At 35.5% G+C, this 19,863-nt stretch overlaps 1 protein-coding gene across 1 annotated transcript in view; it reads left to right on the top strand.

Annotated features, from left to right (window-relative positions):
* Window positions 1-19,863, top strand: part of TRPC1 (transient receptor potential cation channel subfamily C member 1) — a 983,394-nt gene that overhangs the window by 471,774 nt on the left and 491,757 nt on the right. The gene's annotated exons all lie outside the window — the stretch shown is intronic.

Consider the following 19,863-nt stretch of genomic DNA (forward strand, 5'->3'; position numbering starts at 1 on the left):
AACGTCTCCAGCTGTGTAACCCTCAGGAGGCCGTCATGGAAGAACCTGCCAGAGCACAGCCAAACCAAAAGGAGCTCTCCTTCTAGAAATGATGCCTAATTTCTAATGTATAGCAAAAGTATGAGTCTTTGACCAAGTAACTGCAGCACAAATTTCATCAGTGGAAGTCCTTGACCAAAAGGCAGATGAAGTACCCATAGACCAAGCAGAATGAGCTTGAGAAGGTTTTGGTAAATTTAGTCCTTTTTGAGAATAAATCAATGAAATGTAATTAGTAATCCGCTTGGCTGAAGTGACTTTAGATACTGCCTGACCTAAGCGAATTTGATCATACTTCCTAAACTGTTTCGTTCTGCAAAGATAAAAATGTAGTTTTCTGTGCACATCAAGGAGATGAAGCATGTACTCCCCCTAATTTGTAAAGTTTGGGAAGAAGACTGCTAACTGTATGTAGTGATTGATGTTATTTTCAGATACCACCGTTGAAAGCAAGGGATGGTTAATCCACAGAGATACCCTGTCTTAATGGAAAATAATATAAGAAGGTTTCAATGATAGGGCCTGGAGCTTAGAAATTCTTTTCGCTGAAGTAGTAGCTACTAAGAAGTTTGATTTTCTAGAAACATACTTCAGATCACATTTGTCTGCCGGTTCAAAGGGCTTTTGAATTAAACCTTGAAGGACCACAGTAAGGTCCAAGGAGGAGAAGGGTCCTTTATTGGGGGGTCTGAGGAGAAAAATGTCTTTCATGAAGTTACACAATGTGGATAAAGGCAGAGAAAAAGATTTGTTTCCAGCATTTAAATTTGAAATTGCTGCCAACTGAAGTTTAATCATAGAGAAAATAGCTCCTTTAAAGAGAGTTGTTAGAAAAAGAAGAACGTCCGAAGTTGCTGCTGAAAAGGGTTGATGTTCTGGTTAGAGGCCCAAATAGAAAATCTTCTCATTTGCTTCTGTAGCCTTTCATGGTAGAAGCTTTCAGGGAGACCAAGATAATATCAAAACTGGGGAATGTCTAATTATTACTGAAAGTGGAGAAACCATGCGATTAGCTTGAGGTCATAGAGATTGGGGTGCTGAGTTCTTGATGAGTGAGTCAGAAGATCCTCAGTGGGTTCCAGTATCCAAGCAGGATATTGCCAGTGAGACCGTAGGAAGAGGAACCATACCTGCCAAGACAGAAGGGGGCAATGAGGATGACTGAGCTCTTCAGCTTGCTTGCTTTCTGTAAGAACTTTGGAATCAGAGGAAGCGGAGGGTAGACATACAGAAGACCCAGGGACCAATCGTGAATAAGAGCATTTCTCATTGACTCCCCCAGAGGGGATCAGAGTGAAGTACTTGCTCCACATGTTGTTGAGGGGTTGGAAAATAGATCGCAGCAAGGCTGACCCAGCAGTTGAAGATCATATTCGCTACCGATTGATTGAGAGACCACTTGTGAGGCATCAGAATGGATCTGCTGAGCCTGTCTGTTAGTGCTTTGTTGTGTGTTCCAGTGAGAAAGTGGTCTGAAGTGATCACCCATTCCTAAACCCTCATGGCATCTCTGCACCATGGATAAGATTGGGTTCCTCCTTGCTTGTTGATGTACCAGACTACTGACATGTTGTCTGTTTGAATTGCCATAGTCCCCAGTGGGAGAATGTCTTGAAATACTTGCAATGCTAGAAGACTGCTCTCATTTATAGGACATTGATATGCAACTTGGTCTCCAGAGAGGACCACATGCCTTGGACCATCTTTCCCAAGAAATGCCCCCCCCCCCATTGTGAAGCGTCCATGGTCACCGTGGCAACTGGGGGTAAAAGGATGAACAGTCTGCCCAGAAATAGGTTGTCATACTGAATCCACCAATGAATATGATGTTTGCAGATTGGAGTGAGTCTTATGGGAAACAATAGGGGTTGATAAAGCATGGACTACTGTACTGCCAAGGTCCATTGAAGGATTTGCATAAAGAATCATGCTAGAGGGACCACCTGAGTTGTATTCAAAAGAGTCCCTATGAATTTCAGGAACTGTACCGGGACTAGGTTTGACTTGGCATGGTTTACTGAGATGCCTAAAGTGTTGAAAACCTGGAGCAAGTAGTCTCTGACTTGTTAAAGTTGATGCTAGGATGGTCATTGAGGAGCCAATCATCGAGATATGGAAACACCTAGAAGTCTCAAGTGAGCCGCCACAACTGCCATGCATTTGGTAAACACCCTGGGGGCTGTCATGAGTCCAAGGGGCAGTGCTCTGAAGTGGTAATGATTGGCTCCCAGCTGTATGTCTCCTGGATCGCCTGTCTATTTTTATGTGATAGTATGTATTCTGGAGATCTGTAGAACGCATCCAATCATCCTTGTGCAGAAGAGACAGGATGGACTGACCCATGGAAATACAGAACTTCATTTTCTTTACATACTGGCTCAACTTGCTTAGATCCAAAATTGGTTTTAGGTCCCCTGTTTTCTTTGTCACTAAACAGAAGTTTGAGTAAGTTCGGAATCCTGTTTGGGTAGGACCTCTTGGATGACTCTTTTCTGTAGCAGCTTTTTTTTTTTTTTTTTGATTTCTTGTGCTGCAGCCTTCTTGTGACTTGGTGGAACATCAGGAAGTTTCCATTTTTTTTCCCAAGCCCATCAGGAAACCAAGACAATCAGTTCATCTGCTGGTGGGGGGGGTCACCCAAGATGTAGGCCCAGAACCAAAAGCCTCTAGAACCACTGATTCTTCAGGAGAAGGAGATTGGGAAGACCAGTCACCCTTCTGTTTGAGGATCTCAAGGATATCGCCAAAGGAGATGTCATCAGGTGGCAATCTGGGGGATCCCTCTCCCTCATCAAAATCAATGCCTTCTGTGAGAAACTCCATGGACAAGTCTATGTGTCTCCTCTTACATGTCCTCTTCCAAGGAATCTCCTCTGTGGGATATTTGGGAAAGCTATCAGAAGGGAAGGAAATTCCTCTAGAGGAACTGACTGGAGACTTCTCGGAACTGGCTGTCCCTGTGGGATAGGTCTGATGGATTTAGAGCTCAGATCAAAGATGGGAGAAGAGTAGGATCCAAGGCAAGAGAACACAGTTCCCTGTGAAGAGAGAAAGCCCTTTCCACCACCTTGAAGGCTGAAAGGCCAGGGGAAACCTCTCCCCCCTCTTTGGAGCTGAAGCCTCTGAAGAAGGTAGGTTGGGGCCACCCCTGAATGCAAGCTGCAAGGGGAGAATCAGATCTGAGCCATCCTGGGCCAAGGCTGTGAGTGGAGGGGATAGATTTGACAAAATCTGAGCTGAACCCAACCCCTTGGACCTGGTGCTGACCTCTAGGATCCAAGACCTGCTCTGATACAAGGGTGTCAGAGCAAAACTGGTCAGGGACACTGTCGGAGTTGAGGAAGATACTTTTTTTGGATCTGACACCAAACTTCTCAGGGATTTCATATCCTGGGACTTCAAAACTACTGGTCAGATTGGAGAAGGAGAGAATGGCCTTAGCAGGTGCAGTCACAGATCCAGGAGGGGATGGAGCTGGCAGGACCCCTATCTGGATGTGAGCCCTGAGAAATTTACACATTATCCTGTCCACATCTGCCTCTGACAAACTCCTAAAAGACCTGGAAGATGCTGTGGATGAGGGTCTTGAGTGTTTTTTTTGGAATCTAGAAAATTTGGCCTGACAAAGAAGGAGATACTGGCTTAATGGTATACGCTGCCGTTCAGCCCCTGTGGGCAGAGCTAGAACTTGGATCCAATGTCTTAGGATCCAATGAGGAGGTAGAAGGAAGTGGAGAAATCATTATTGGAGCCAAAACTGTAGGATCCAACAGGTGTTTAGGATCCGAAGGAAGGCTCCCAGGTTTAAGATTCAAAATGGTCAGATCTGAGATTTTTCGGATCTTCTCCAATGACTCCAATGAAGCTTGAGAAGACTTTAGTGGAGACCTCTTGGTTTCCAAAGAAGCATATTTTGCTGGTTTGTTGGGGATTTGAGCCCCAGAAGAAGCAGGCAAAAGACCTCTAAGAATTATTTTATAGTGCCTGTCGGCTAATGCTCTGGGATTAAAGGTAGAGCATACCAGACAGACTGAAGTGAGGTGGTCAGGTCCTAAACAATAAACACACTTCTTGTGGGTATCTAAATTGGGGATCTTATGCCCACAAGAAGTGCATTTCTTGAACCCTGTCAGTTTCTCAGACTTAGCCGACTACAGAAAAAAAATTAAATCTACCAGACAACTCTGTAAGCCAAAGCAAAAATGTTTTTTTTTTTGAAGAAGACCAACAACAGAGTAAGCCCAAAGAAATATGATAAGTAATACTGGCTGTGGTATGTTGCACCTACCTAAAAAGATAAGGAAAATATACCAACAATGGTATCTGACAGATACTACCAAAGTAGAAGAATAAAAGATTCAGGACAAGTTAAACACTAACTCCTAACCACACCAACTCCTAAAGCCCAATGAATGCTAAGAGGGAGGAAAAGGAAGTAAAAGGGTATAGTAGGAAGAGAGAAAAGAAATAGAAAGACTATCCAAAAATTTTGACTCAAAGTATAATCACTTACAGCTCGAGAGCAGAATCTACGTCTTGCCACAAAGACGACAAATGAGATCTGAGGTGTTGGAGATGGTAAAGAGCATTATAGGTAGAGGGAGGAGCTCAAGAGCTGGATGTAGAGTATGCAGCTGAGTCAGATCTGAGGATTGGATTTGAACCCTATTGGTGAGTAAGAATGAAAAGGACAACATCAGATCTAACACTTCTTCATACTGGCAAAAGATTTGGCTCCATCATTGTGCCTGTCAACAAGGATTCTGGGAATTCTTGTGGTTAGAACAGTACATTTTGTATGGAGTCAAGGGCACTAAATCCAGGGATTTACTAATGGAGCTAGACTGTCCATTTAAAGTCTAAACCAACGATGGCTAAGGATATTGAGAGTCTAGCAAGACTTAATACAAAATCTGGATTCTGAAGGTTGAGACAGTAACTGTGTTCATGTGGCAAGTGAGGGGCATGAGTCAGTTTCTGTCAAACAGAGCAGTGGACATGTTGTGCCAATGCCATAGTTACAAAAATCACAGACAGTACAAAACCTCCTACAGACGTATGCTGCTAATGGTAATGGTTTGGAGTCTTCCTGTGGATGGAACTGGTTGTACTGCAGAGTTGTAGATTTTATCATATAGAGGGACTTTTTTGTAGACTTTTGACATTTATTTAGAGGGTCTAAGCTAAGAAAAGCCTGTGATGCTGTATATTCAACCGTGAGAATAGTTACATAAAAGTGTTCCCATGTACTCCTTTGCAAAGTGACTGGGCACATCAGTCATTCCATATTTGGTCTTTGAACAGGCAGTGGTCTGTCTGCGCTTGCAGTAAATACACTTCAAGACTATTACTCAACTCTGTGCTATTTCTTTAAAATTAGATAACATATTTCCACTGAGTACCTTAAACTAATCCCAAAATACATAGGAGTGCCATCTTTTCAATTACCAGAAGGTTTATACACTGTTATCAAATTTAGTACTCACTGTGGTAGAATCTGAGATGGTTCTCTTGATTATTATAGTAAAATGTACCAAATGTGTTTACTTAGTTTTCATTAATATTCCGAGGAAACATTTGAAATGTGTTTTCTATCAAGAATACTAAGGTATTTACCATTTCTTTTGCTCTTTGACAAAACATCGTTGTCAAAATCAAGACTGCCCTGTGAAATTAGGGACATATGGAAAGACTGAAAGAACATATGCCCTTCCCCTAAATCTGCTGTGAACACTTGATATGGTTAGTCATGTTAAATATGAGAAAGCATTTTGTCTCAGTGTAATAATGTAGAGAATAGGTTCTCTGTTAAAGCGAGCCTTCTCAAATCCACAGAAAAGTCTATTAGTCTCTCCTTGATATGAAATAGTACTTTGGGACTTCTTGTAAAATATATGGGCTAATTTCTCCAGTTTTACTCTTGACTAGGCTACCTTCTCTTTAGAGTCTGCACATTGTCTGTGTGTCCACTTGAATTTGTGCAGGGTGCTCTGTTCACCTCCCACATTCCAAACATGTGTCATAGGTACATACCTGTTCCTGTAAATTAGTTGTAGATGTGTGTGAGGTGAAACTGGGTGGGCTGTTTTATACTCAGGCAAGTATAGCTGCAGGCAGTGGCTTTTCTTTTTCTTTTCTCATTACAGTTTATGAAAATCCTATATACTTGTCCTATGTGAGACTGCTGCATTGTAGTGAGGTTTTCAAGTCCATCAGTACTGCGGAACTGTGTACTTGGCGTATTTAAGAAAGAAATTGTGAGGGATAAGCTTGCTCCCCTGTAGGAATGATTTTCTTCTCTGTTAGTGTAGTTTCAAGCTTCATTTTATGATACAAAATTGATGAAATGTAAATCAAGCAACAGTATTCAAATGAACAGATAAAGTAAGCAAGTGTGTGTGTGTGTGTGTGTGTGTGTGTGTGTGTGTGTGTGTCTGTGTGTGTGTGTGTGTGTGTGTGTGTGTGTGTGTGTGTGTGTGTGTGTGTGTGTGTGTGTGTGTCTGTGTGTGTCAGTGTTGGCCTACCATATGCATGAGGGGAGCTAGGGTAGAAACAAGGAAAGCAGAAAATGAGGATGTTTTCACCATTACTAACAATGTGAAAACTATGTATAAGGGAGGAACCATCTTCTCGAGTATTAGAAGTATATAAGCCTGGCATTCTTCTGAGATGTAAAATAAAAAAAGAAAGAAAATAAAAAAATGGGTTGGGGAATTGAATCATAGGAAATGTTCCATAGTATTTACTAGGCTTCCACTATGAATGGACAAATACAAATTCTACAAGCATCAACTCTCTGAAACTCAACCCAATGAAAATAATTACATGAAAACACTGCTTCTGGCGTTTTTTTGCAGGGCCAACACTGCTGCACCCTAAATTATATAAACAACTCTACCATCAGACTGCAAGGGGCAAACACCCAGAAATGCACTTAGTGCCTGTACAATTCATAGACCATGCTTTTTAACAGAATTGGTGGTATTTTTAGCAGATCAAGTTTTGGGCAGTTGAGGCTTGAGAACTTGGCAATCATTTGCAGCAGTATAATGGATTACTAGAGCCGTTTACACAGAATAGAACATTTGCAGACTTTGGTGAAATTGGTAGGAAACAAAACAACCCTTATCGACTAATATAAATTTAAATGGGAAGCAGCAGTTAATGTAAAAAAAGGATGAAGAAGAAAACAACAGGAGCAGACAGAAAGAAAAAGAGCCTTATCAATAAAAGTAAATCAGTACCAGTAACAGTGTATGTGTGTGAGTGTGTGTGGGGATGCCTGTCATGTGTAATAATTTGAAAAGTGAAAGACGTAAATAGTCAAAAAGAAGATGAACTCAAGGTACTTATTAGAAGGTACAAATTAAAATCAGTGTTAGGAATTTTAAGTATGCTATTAGATTATTTCTAAGTAGTTATTTTTAGATTTGAAAATGTGAAGCTTATGTCAGCGATATGCCAGATAATATGCTAATAAAAGGTTTCATACTTTTTAAAGCAGTAAGAAGAGGGGTCTTTGGAAATATCATGTGTCTTTATTAAATAGTAAAATTTATGAGGTAAAATACCAGGCTGTGCAACTGAAAGTTTAAAAAATTAACAGTCTGACAGTTCTGTGATTCTAAATGTGTTTTGTGGAGTAATAGTAAAGACAATGTAACATGCTTGTTGAGAGACAAATCAAAAATATAGCAGTTATGAATATAAGTATGTTTAAAAATACTGATAATAACATTTTGGAGCAAAACGGAAAAAAAAATAAACATGGAGTAGACCTGTGGCAACTGTTAATGAAGGTACTGGTCATTCTGAGAAAAAGATGTTTAACTATAAAAGCCCTTTCACATACAGTATATGCTGCATTCACTAGTTTGTTGAGAAACCAAAAACAGCATACAGCAGCTCTGAGTTCAAAAGGATGAGAATCTATGTCCTGCCATGATAGTTTTTGCATAGGATAACACATGATAAAAAAAAGAAAAATGCAACAGGCACTTTAAAAGTGCATAAACTATTTGAGACATGGACCAAAACCTATGAATATCAGAAGAGATAACAGATGTTTTTTGTATCAGTCTCATGAGAACTGGAAAATATTAGGTTTATCTTTCAGATATTATGACATAGGCAGCTTGAATCAGGAAGTAAAAATAATATCAGAATACAAATAATAAATTGTTTGAAGTTGCTTAGTTCACCTGTCAGAACGAACTATTTAGGATAGTGACTAAACCCTGGAATAAAAATATTAGTGCTAGTCTGAAATTTCTGTAACAACTGGTCACTTTTGTATAATATTTTTATTGAAATGTTACATAGAAGAACAAATACCTTACCATAATAAAACAAATAACCTCTATTTATGCAAGTGTCTACATCAATTCTTACTGCATACATTATTAAATTCCTTAAACAGCCAAATATTATAAATTTATTACAGAACATTTTATTTGCACTTTGATGACAGAGTTACTCCAATTATGCCAGTGTTGTCTTTTCAGTACAGACCTGAGGTTGTATTCATATAGACTAGGGGAAATTTGGTCATGGCATCAGGGAACTTCCCCTACTCAGGAGAAGAATAAGTAGGTCTGAGTTAGACATGGCACTTCCTGCTTCCGGTTCAAGTGTGAGTATGGAATCTACTAGTGGCACTAGGACTAGACGTCTATATTATCTTGTCGAAAGATGAGAATATCGAACAGCATAAACATTGAAAATGCCGTAAATCAAAACTGTTCTTGTGGGGGGGCTGCACCCCCCCACTAATTATATATACCAACTGTGAGATCACACTATAGTGAGGAAAGAGCAAATTTTCTCATCCCCACTGTATCATGATCCCACAACAACATTTTCGATGTACGGCATTTACAACATTATTGCCATTTGATATTTTCAACATGCGATAAGGTGAAGCAGACCCAGGACTAGCAGTAGTATGTCGCAGCAATTGAAGGTAGTTGAGGAGATATGTCTAGTTGATGGCAATAGGAAGAAGGTAAAGTTTGAAGTGAAGGAAAGCAGTGCTTCACAAGACATTTTGAGTGGAGTTATGTTGAAACTAGTCAAGCCTTCAGTTTGTGGATATCATATTGTTAAATTGGATGTTTGGGGGAAGGAAGATGGCAGTAGGAGGGTAATCAAATACTCACAAGATTCAGAGATGAAATTTCAATGGAACTTGTTCACTGTAGACAATCATGACATTCTTATTACAACCCTTCAATTGGGAGGATTGCAGGATGATATACTATTAGATATGGTGAAGCAGAGTAAATCTGAGACAGGAAAGGTTTTGTTGTGGGGAGAGATTATGGCAAAAATTCAAAGTGATAAAGTGCAGACTATAAAAAGAAGACATTTGTAGACATGCTTCAAAAGAAGGAGGGAAAGGGAGAAGGATGGAAGTAAAAGAAGAAAAGGAGTATGTTGTTTGGATTCAGAATAAAGAAGAGAACGAGAGGCAGACATGAAGTTTGGGACACTTTTATAGTGCCTATGTGGTATCAAGACACAAGAGGTAAGAGCCTTTATATTGATTAAAAAAAGAGACATATTGTAACATTTTCTTTGTCTCCATACTAGAGATTTTTAGGGAGAATATGAAAAAAGAAAAGACATTTATCCATGGAATAAGTATGATATTAAGACTGCTTATCATTAAACATAGAAAAAAGTACATATACAATTCAGGGCAGAAGCAGACAAAGACTCTGTAAAAGACTGCAACTTTTTTTGTAAAGAAGTTAAAGAGAGTAAAGAAGTTATTGATAATAGAGGACTATGGACTGGGGGTGGGTGGGACTGTAATGTTACATTAACGTTGGAAAATGATAAAAGTTGTACATATCCCAAGTATGATAACTATCGGTGGTGACAGAGCTGTGGTAAATGTTGCGAGCAACTGAAAACTTTATTTTGTGGTAAAGAGGGATATTTTATTAATAATTGTGAAAAGAAAAAAAATGTTATGTGTATGGATAGTTTGGTCATAATGCAAACCAATGTGAGATGAAATGTAAATGTAATCAAATGGGCATCTGTGGATGGATTGTAAAGAAAAACAAAACAGAGTACAATAGTTAAACTTATTGTAGAATAGGAAATGCAGGGAGGACAGACACAACAGATAAAACTAATGAAAGATAGTGTAGAAACTGTAAATGATGTATTAAATATGTACAAAGATAACAGTAACATAATAGGAAAAGAGACGTGCAGTTGACTCTGAAATTATTGATGAAGAAGACATAAAATGGAAAGCAGTAAAAAGAAAATGTCTGTTTGAAAGAGGGTGAGAGAGAAAAAGAAAAATACAAGTTAGAAATTTTAAACAGGAAAGGAAATGAGTAGCAATAAACCATTTCATTTGGAAGAATAGAGTCAAATAATGTTAGACTTTTAGCAATCCGTATTAATAGCTTAAAGAGTTTAGTAAGAATTGGGATAATTGAATGGTGCAATATATGTAAAACAGATATTATAATAACAGAGGGTGTGAGATGCTTGACTAAAGAAGAATGAGAACAAACAAACATTATGGAAAGTAAATATAATATGGAATTTGGGAGAGGAAAACTGTTCAGGTGTAGCGAGGCAGCAATAATACTGAATTTCTCTTTAGTCAAATTAGGTAGAGTAATGGTAGTAGATTTTAGGTTTAACGATAGAGTTTATAGACTTATAGCAATTTATGCTTCTGTTTTATATAAAGAAAGAGAAAAATTGTTTCAAGAAATATTCAACTATGTAACAATGAATGTGGATGTAATATTAGCTGGTGATTTTAAATGTGACATAAGAAATGATGGATTAAAAGACACAACAGATAAAAAATAATGAGAGAAATTATGAAATGTGTGAGATTAGTTTTAGGTAATATAAGTAAATATACTTACAGGACAGGTAATATTAAAACAGAGATTGATTATTTTTTGTGTCTACCAGTATAACTATAATAAAAGAAGAGGCTGTAGAAACAGGCTTTTCAGATCATTTAGCTATTTGGATTGAGATAGATGAATATATAAAGAGCAAATAAAAATAGGAAAAGGAATTAAAAGGATACATGAGAAAGTATGGAGCGAGAAAGGAAAGAATATTATATTAGAATCAGGGAAAGATCATATGAGTATAAGATAATCTTATATTAATTGGTTAGAATGGTGGGTGGTGTTTAAACAGAAATATAAAAATTCATATTTACATTGGTAACTAAAAAAAACAAAGAGTATAAACTATATAAAGATATGTTAGATGCTTTAGAAAGAAATGACACAGCTTATTATACTAAAGCAGATGAGATATATAATAGAAATCAAGAATAAATAAAAGAGTTGCCATATAAGCAAATATATATTTTTTGCAAAGTAAAAAAGAAGTTTCACCATAATTAAGTAAGGCGGTAAAGGAAGATAGTGGGGATATGAGGGAGATGAAAAATAAAGAGGGATTTATTGAGACAGAACAGGGAAAGATAATGAGCTTTGTCTTCAGCATATTATAGAAATGGTAAGTAAAAGACCATTTGAAATGGAAACAGATTAAGAGGTTAAACACTTTATGGAGGAAAAATAAAGAACTTGTAAAACAAATTACAGTCATAAAATTAGAGTGCTTAATAAAGTAAATGTATATTCAGCAGCAGGGCCAGATGGTATACAATATTTGATGTATAAGAGTATGGAACAATGGCAAAATAAGCTATTGATACAGATGTTTAATGAATGTTTGGAAGAAATAATTTGTTATACACAATTAGGTAGTGGAATTATGAGGTTTGTGTGGAACAAAAAGGGGAAAACATTACATAAATAGAGACATCTAGTTTTGAACAGTACTGATTGTTTGTTCTCATTCTTCTATAGTCAAGCATCTCACACCCTCTAATATTATAATATCTATTTTACATATATTACACCATTCAATTATCCCAATTCTTTTTACTAAACTCTTTAAGCTATTAACACTAAAAATAATATGGGAAAGATATCTGAAGAAAATGTACATGGGTTAAAGGAAAGGATGTCAGTAATTACTAATGTTTGTTAGAGAAATAATGGATGATAAATAACATGAGGTAATACAGCAAAATAGTGGTTGGAGATGTAAACAAAACACATGACATCATAGATCATGATATATTATGGAAACTAATGGAATGTTACAATTTTAGTAGAAAAATGTATAACGTGTGATAATTACTATATAGCAGTAGTAAAATAAGATTATTGGTTGATGGTTAGATGGGGAAGTAAAATAAATTAATAAAGGTTTGAAACAAGGATGCCCTATGAGTAGTATTTTGTTTGCACTAGTTATGAATTGGTCAGTAAAACAAACAAATGAGAAAATGCAAGAGGATGTACATGTGAAGAATTATGTATTACATATCCTATCATTATGTCATATGCAGATGACATCATTCTTATGGCAAAAAGTAGTGATAAGATGAAACGTTACAGAGCATGTAAATTATAGATTGTGTAAGTTAGAAACAATGCTAAGTGGAGAAAAAAATAAAGGTTTGGGGTCTTCTGAATTGATAGCAGGAATACAATTCAAATTAAATGAAATGTCGGTGTTGGGAATAAAATTTGGTAGAAATAAATATAACTAAAGAACAATGAGAAAAAAATTTTAAAAGACTTAAAAGGAATTAGTAGCATGTGGAATAGATATAAACTTTCTTTAAAGAAAAAAGTATATTTGATAAATTCTATTTGGTTGGGAAAGGTAGATTGCAAATATATATGTGATACCAAATTATATGGAAAAACAATTTAGTGAGGTGATGTTTAGATTTATCTGGGGATCTGTTAAAGGATGTGTATTGTATTCAAACAAGGAAGAAAGCAGGTTGAGTTTAATAAATCCGATAGTTTATGGAGTATTGTTGAATTTGTTTGTTAATAGGTTTTAAGGTGAATTAAAAGAAAAGAAGATAATTTACTAGTGACAGTTTTTAAGGAAAAAATATGAAAGAAAATGAAGTTTATTAAGGTGAAAGAGTGGACAAATCAAGAAATTAATATGTATCAAGAAAAAATAAGAATGTGGAAGCTAAAAATAGATAAAATGGAAGACTATGGGAAAATATAGTATAAAATATAATGATATAGAATTATTTTGTGAATCCTTGGGCTAATTTAACCGAAGACAAAATAAAAGCCATACAGGAAAGGAATGAAAGATGTAAGAGATGTATTGACTCTCAGGATTTTTTGTGGAGATTACAAATCAAAACAAATACCGGTAAAAGGAAATATGGCATGTAAGAAAATAATGAAACAATTTGTCATTTTTGGTGAGGAACTGGAAACAACTGAACGTGGTTTTGTAGAATGCAAGAGGGTAAAGATATTATGGGCAAAAATAACGGGAGAAAAATAATAGAAGAAATACAAGATCATAAGCAAATTAATGTGAATATGGATTTTTATGCAAATTATAACAGAGAAACTACATAATCTTGATAAGAAAGTATTTGGAATTTTATGGATTGTATGGAATGAAAGATTGAATGAAATTATGTTTAATGAAAAATGTGTAATACTAATATAATATGAAGAATTAGGTGGTGGTTGTGGAAGGAGTTGGAGTCCATAGAAAAAATTGGATGTGTTATAAACTAAGGAAGATTGTGAGAATTTGGTAATATATAAACATGTAAATATGGTTATTCTATTGATTTTTTTAAAATATGAATTTATAAAATAAATGGCCCCTACTTTTTTCTGAGCACTAGATGGAGTCAGAGGAGTGCCCGTAGTGCTTAGAGAAGTTTAAGATGGAGGAGGAAATGAGAAAGCAGGCTGAAAGTACAGTGCTGCAAAATTCTGAAATATCACAAATGAACTCTGTAAGAGAGGAGATTGTTATTACAAAGTTGGAAGAAGGAGGTCTGGAAACTTCTGTGTTGCTGGAGATGATGGATCCAGATGACCCAAATGCTGATGAGGAAGTAAGCTGGAGTACTATGATGTATGGTGTGCTGGGAAAAGTAACAGAGAAGGTGCTGTTAGATGAATCAGGAAAAGGAGGGGGATTACCAGAAGGTCCTGTGCCAACAGCATTTTGTGGTATGCTTGGCTAATGGAGTAGCTGGCGTAAAAGTCATGCCCCTGCAACAGGATGTTTTTGTGAGAGGTAAAAAAAAAGCCAACAATCTTTTACATGTGTAGCATTGTTAAAGGAAAGAAATATGCTGTTACTGAAGCTGACAGAAGAAAAGACAGCAAAACCAGAAGAGAAGACTAGTGGTAAGAATCAAAACAAAGAAAAGTGACATTATTATAGCTATGAAGTTATGGACTTGGTGTAGAATTGTAACAAAAGAAGTTGTGAGCAATATGGGGAGAGAGGACATATGACAAAAAATTGTAGGCCTATATGTAGAAAATACAATGAATTTGGGCATTTTGGTTTGACTGTCATTTACTAGAAAAGAAAAGATTAATAGAAGAAGAGAATATTTGAGAAGAAAGGCAAACTAATGATAATAAAACTGAAGATATTGGTGGAGAAAGTATTACTGAGGACAGAACTGAAGAAGAAAATGTACTTAGGATGGAAAAGGGAGTGAGACAGGAAACATTTTACAAAGATAAGGTATTACACTAGAAGATAAAAACAGATATGCTGCATTAGGAAGTGAAGAAGGTGAAAAGGGAGAATCTGAGACAGGAGACAAACAATAAGAAAATGAAAATAAATCCACTGAAGGAGGGTGCAAACAAGAAAAATGAAAATAAAAATTGGAAATAAAAAAGACTAAAAAGGAAATGAATGACTTAAGAATTTTAGCACTAAATGTAAACAGCGTTTAGGATATGATATGTTTGTCTGATATGAGATGTGTGAAGGAAGAAAAAATGGAAATAATTGAGACAATATGGGGTAAAATGACTGTATATTCAGTGGAGAGTGGTATGTTTTCAGGGATAGGTTTTTTTAAGTATAGAAGTAAAGAAGCTGGATGTAATGGTACTGGTACCTGGAAGACTAATGATATGCGGTATAAGGAAAACAGAAAGGTGTTTAAGGATATTTGCAGTTTTTGTATACACCAGTATGACTGAGAGGAAAAAGATGTATGAGGAATTTAACGTTGTTTTATCAAACATATCAGTTATTTTGGCAGGAGATTTTAACTGTAATCTAGGAAAGGAGAGGGGAACTAACACAAGACATTAAATTAATAAGAGAAGTTATAAGACATGAAGGGTTGAAACCAGGAAAAGCAGAGAATGGGCATATAAAAGGGAGACTTTCAGAACTGAAATAGATTGTGTGGTCCATTCAAAAGATATAAAAGAAATAATAGGTGGGGTAGAATTAGTTGAGTTTTCAGATCATAGAGCAGTATGGGCTAGAATAGGAGATGACAGAGAAGTAATACAAGAAGGGAAATGAATAAAATGATTGATTTGAGAGAATGCTAAAAAGAGATGAGATAAAAAAAGAATATCATGTTTTATAGGAACAGCATATGGTAATGAGAGTACATTATGAAAATTATACAGATTGGTGGAGTGTTTATAAACAAAAATACAAGAAAATAGTTTTTGCCTGTAGGAAAAATAGTGAATTAAAGAAAATATAGATTTTATATTAAAATCATAAAAATACATGGAGAAAAACAGAACAATGTGGTGACAGAATAACAGAAAATGAAAGAGAGCTATATGAAATACAATAGAGAAATAATTAAAATGTGTTGTTTAGACAAATATATTTTTAAAAGGAAAAACAGGAGAATGTTTCTCCATTTTTGGGAAAAGAAGAAAAATAAGAGAAGGAAGAAATAATGCAATGCTTCATAGGGAAGGAAGTATTATATATGAGTAGAAATAAATAATGGACATTTTTGAAGAGTTTGTGGTAGAATGAAGGAAAAAGAAATAGTATAAGAAGATGCATGGACTGTAAAAACAATATCTGAAAATGTTAAAAATTCTGCAGAAAAGGAAATCAACATGAATGAAATGAAAGAAATAAAAGACAGAATGGAAGAATCAACATCAGGAATAGATGGTTTAGGTTATGATTAGGGTTCCTATTAGATGACCAAAGACGCATTCTTTCGAGTGCATCTTGGTCGAACTTGAAAAGATGAAAAGGCATAATGACAAGCGGCATATAAGTGAATTCTTTCCCTGGGAAAGAAATTGCTTGGCTGTGTCTATTACTTTACTGTTTTCATCACTGTAGTGAGATCTCAAGTTGGTGTATTTAAGTGGGGGGGCAAAGCCCCCCACTTTATGTTACGTTTTAAGTATTTTTTTTTTTGGAACAGATATTTTTTTTCCCTTGGAAAAAAATCACTGTTCTAAGCGTTTGAGTTTGTAAGCTTTCGCTAATATGGGGTCGATAAATCATTGTTCACTTTTCTAAGCATTCAATGATTTAATATAAGCCCTATGATTATTATAAAAAGATGAACAAAAGTGAGAGATTGATATTCTGTAAAATATTAAATGAATGTGTATGGAAAGGAATAACAGATGAGGGCATTTGTGGTGGAATACTCCAGTTTGTATGGAAATATATGAAAGAAAAGGTATTAAAAAATTGGAGAGTGATAACATTGGGAAATACAGCTTATAAAATCTTCACAAAAATAATACAAAAATAATGCAGAAGGTTTTGAGTTAAATTATAGGAAAAGTGTTTTTTGGAATCCAGGTGAGAGAAGTGAACAAAATGTTAATTCTAGTAAAAGGAGTCACACTTATCATTTTGAAAGAAAATAAGGAAGTAAGGCACGTGACATGATATGGCTAAAGCATTTCATAAAGTTAGTCATGCTATGGAAGATTCTGAAGATATATGGGATAGAAAATAAAACTCAAAAACAACGAATCAAAAATGGAAGCCAACCAATTTACAACACCACTCATTTATTGGGCACATAATGTTAAAATAATAAGATTAGACTGAGCACTTTCATCTTAACTACTCATAAGACTTCAGAGTAAAGATCTGACATAATACAAGAACATAAAAGACTAATATGCCAACCAATCAGAATCCTTAGTTTAACATATCATAAATGATATAATCACATAAATTAAAGTGCTGTAGCCAACACTAATATATATAAAGATGCATTGCATGTAAAATAATGATTTAAAAAAAGTTAAAAACAAAATGTTAAATACATAAAGTGCATTAAAGTTCACCATGCATAAAACAAAATAAATATTAGTAAAAACTTCACTATAAAATTACCCTTCACACTATACTGGCCTTCTTTTTTAAAATACTGGACAGAGATAAAGCATCATTAATTCCTGGTAGAACCGAGACATTAAGCTTTAGTTGCCAGGTTAACTCTTTATATTTGAGGAGTGTATCCAAGTCCTCCATGAAGATTAAAACCACTACCCAATCAATTTTAAAAAAGATAAAAACTTCTTACAATTCAGGCACCCACTACTAAGCCTATACAAGGCATGAATGGACTTGTTTTCCTAATATTGTATAAATGTTCTCGAATCCTTTCTGTTAATCTTATCTTACCCACATAAAAGGCATTGCAGGAACAGCATGTGACAAGATAAACAACATGTGTTTTGTTGCAGTTGCACCTCCCTGGACAAGGGATGGTTCTTGCAAAGCTGTCAACTGCAACATTAGGTCCTTCCTCTATAAACCTGCAAACCTTACAGAACCCACATTTCCTCATAATCCCTTGTGCAAACATGAATTTCCTATAGCATGTATCAGTCTCTAAAAGGGATTTAATGTTTTTTCCTTTACTATAAACCACTAGCGGGTAGTTTCCAAAAGACTTTTAAAATCATCAAGGAATATAATATCCCAGTTAAATATCACTGAATCTATGTATGTAAAAACATCCTTACTAAAAAGGAGCATAAGTATAGGGGAGGACTCATCAAATTTGCTATTAATTTTCCTTATTGCATTATCTCCACCGGTATATTGCTCGGAGTGGGACTTAATCTTTAAAATGTATTCAAAACGATCATTTTGCAGGCCCACAACGTCATCCTTGACTTTTGTTAATAACTGGATAGGGTACCCCTCACAATACACATAACATATTAATTGATGAATATCCTTAACAAATAAGTTGCCATCTGTTATCAACCTGGACAATCTTACCATTTGACCTTTGAGAACAGATCTCTTTTGGTAAAATGGATGACAAGTGTTGAAATGGAGGTGTGAATCTGAGAAGGTGTCCTTCCTTAAGATGGTAGAGCTATAACAACCATATATTAAAATTTTCTCCAGGAGAACAGCCAGGTAATTAATACTACTAGTTCCAATCAATTATGTAAACCTTAAAAAGGTTGTGGAATTCTGCCACTTAGTATAAGAAATACCCCATTGGTCAATGATGCATTTCCATAAAATTAAAACATCTTCTAAAAATCTGTAATAACGATGTACCAATGATAAAAATTTGAGGGTAAACACCACCTTTTCTTCATACTTAGCTAATACAATGTTGGCATAAAGAGGGGCACATGCACCACCCAGAGCTAACCCTGATACCTGGAGGAAATATTCTCCCTTGAACTGAATAAAATTATTTCTCAAAGTCAATTCTAAGTGAGTGATAATCACTCGAATGTCTTGGGTAATAAATGATGCATGCTCAGCTAAAAAGTTAAAAAAAAACAATCAGTCCCTGTACTGTGAGGAATAACAGATAAAAGGTCAACGACATTCACTGTAATAAATACAATTTTGTCATCAAACTCCAAACTATTTAAAATGTCTAAAAGGTGCCTTGAAACTTTTAAACTGTATAGCTTTGGTTCCAACACACCCTTGGTCTCAGTGCTCAGTCTAATTTTATTATTTTAGCCCTGTATGTGCAGTAAACGAGTGGTATTGTGAGTTGGTCAGCTCCAGTTTTATTTATTTTTTAGTACATATGGATTAGAGAAAAAATGTTGAATTACATAAAAACATGCTATTAAAGTCATGGATGAAAGTTATGGTAAATGGATGGATGGTAGAAAAGATAAAAATGAGGAGTGGTATTAAACAATGATGCCCATTAAGTATGTGTCTGTACCCATAATGAATGCAGTGATTCAAACACATATATGTGAAATGAAAGAAGCAAAGTGGGAGATGGGAAAAGGAGTTATAATACCAACTTGTCTGTCACATGCAGATGGTTTAGTGATTGTGGCTAAAAATAATATATGGATAAGTGAAGTCATGGTACAAACTGAGGAATTATATCAAAAAAGCAATTTTGCTGTTAAACAAGTCAAAAAGCAAAGGGTTTGGTAAAACATGGAAAATAAGTGGAATATATTTTACTAGGAAGGAAATAAGGTATTAGGATTGACATTTGGAGGTTACAAAAATGTAACAGAACAATAGAAGATAATGTTGGAAGAAATAAAAAAAATGATCATGGTAAAGAAATTTTAATCTATGATTTAACAGAAAAGTGTATGTGTTAAGCATCTATATATAAAGAAATCTAGCATATTTGGGAGGTATGTATTTCCAGCAAAAATGGAGAAAGATATGATAGAAATATTTTTTTTAATTTTAATTGGGGATCATAATTGAATCCATTGAAAAGTGGGGTGATATGCAATAAAAAAGAGGTTTGAACCTAATAAAGATCCTGTAATGTACTTAGCAGTTATGCATTTTTTTAGGCCTACTGTATGTGCTCAAGACAAATTTGCTCAAGACATGCCTCCTTGCTGATACTTGCTCTTTTTGGCAAGTGCTGTAACTCCCAGTAACTCATTCCACATAATGCTAACTAGCCCTACCAGAACCCTTATCCTAACCCAAAAATATCCTACCCAGTGC

This window comes from Protopterus annectens, chromosome 5.part0, assembly GCF_019279795.1.
Source record: "Protopterus annectens isolate FY-2018-M chromosome 5.part0, PAN1.0, whole genome shotgun sequence".
NCBI classification, from domain to species: Eukaryota; Metazoa; Chordata; order Ceratodontiformes; family Protopteridae; genus Protopterus; species Protopterus annectens.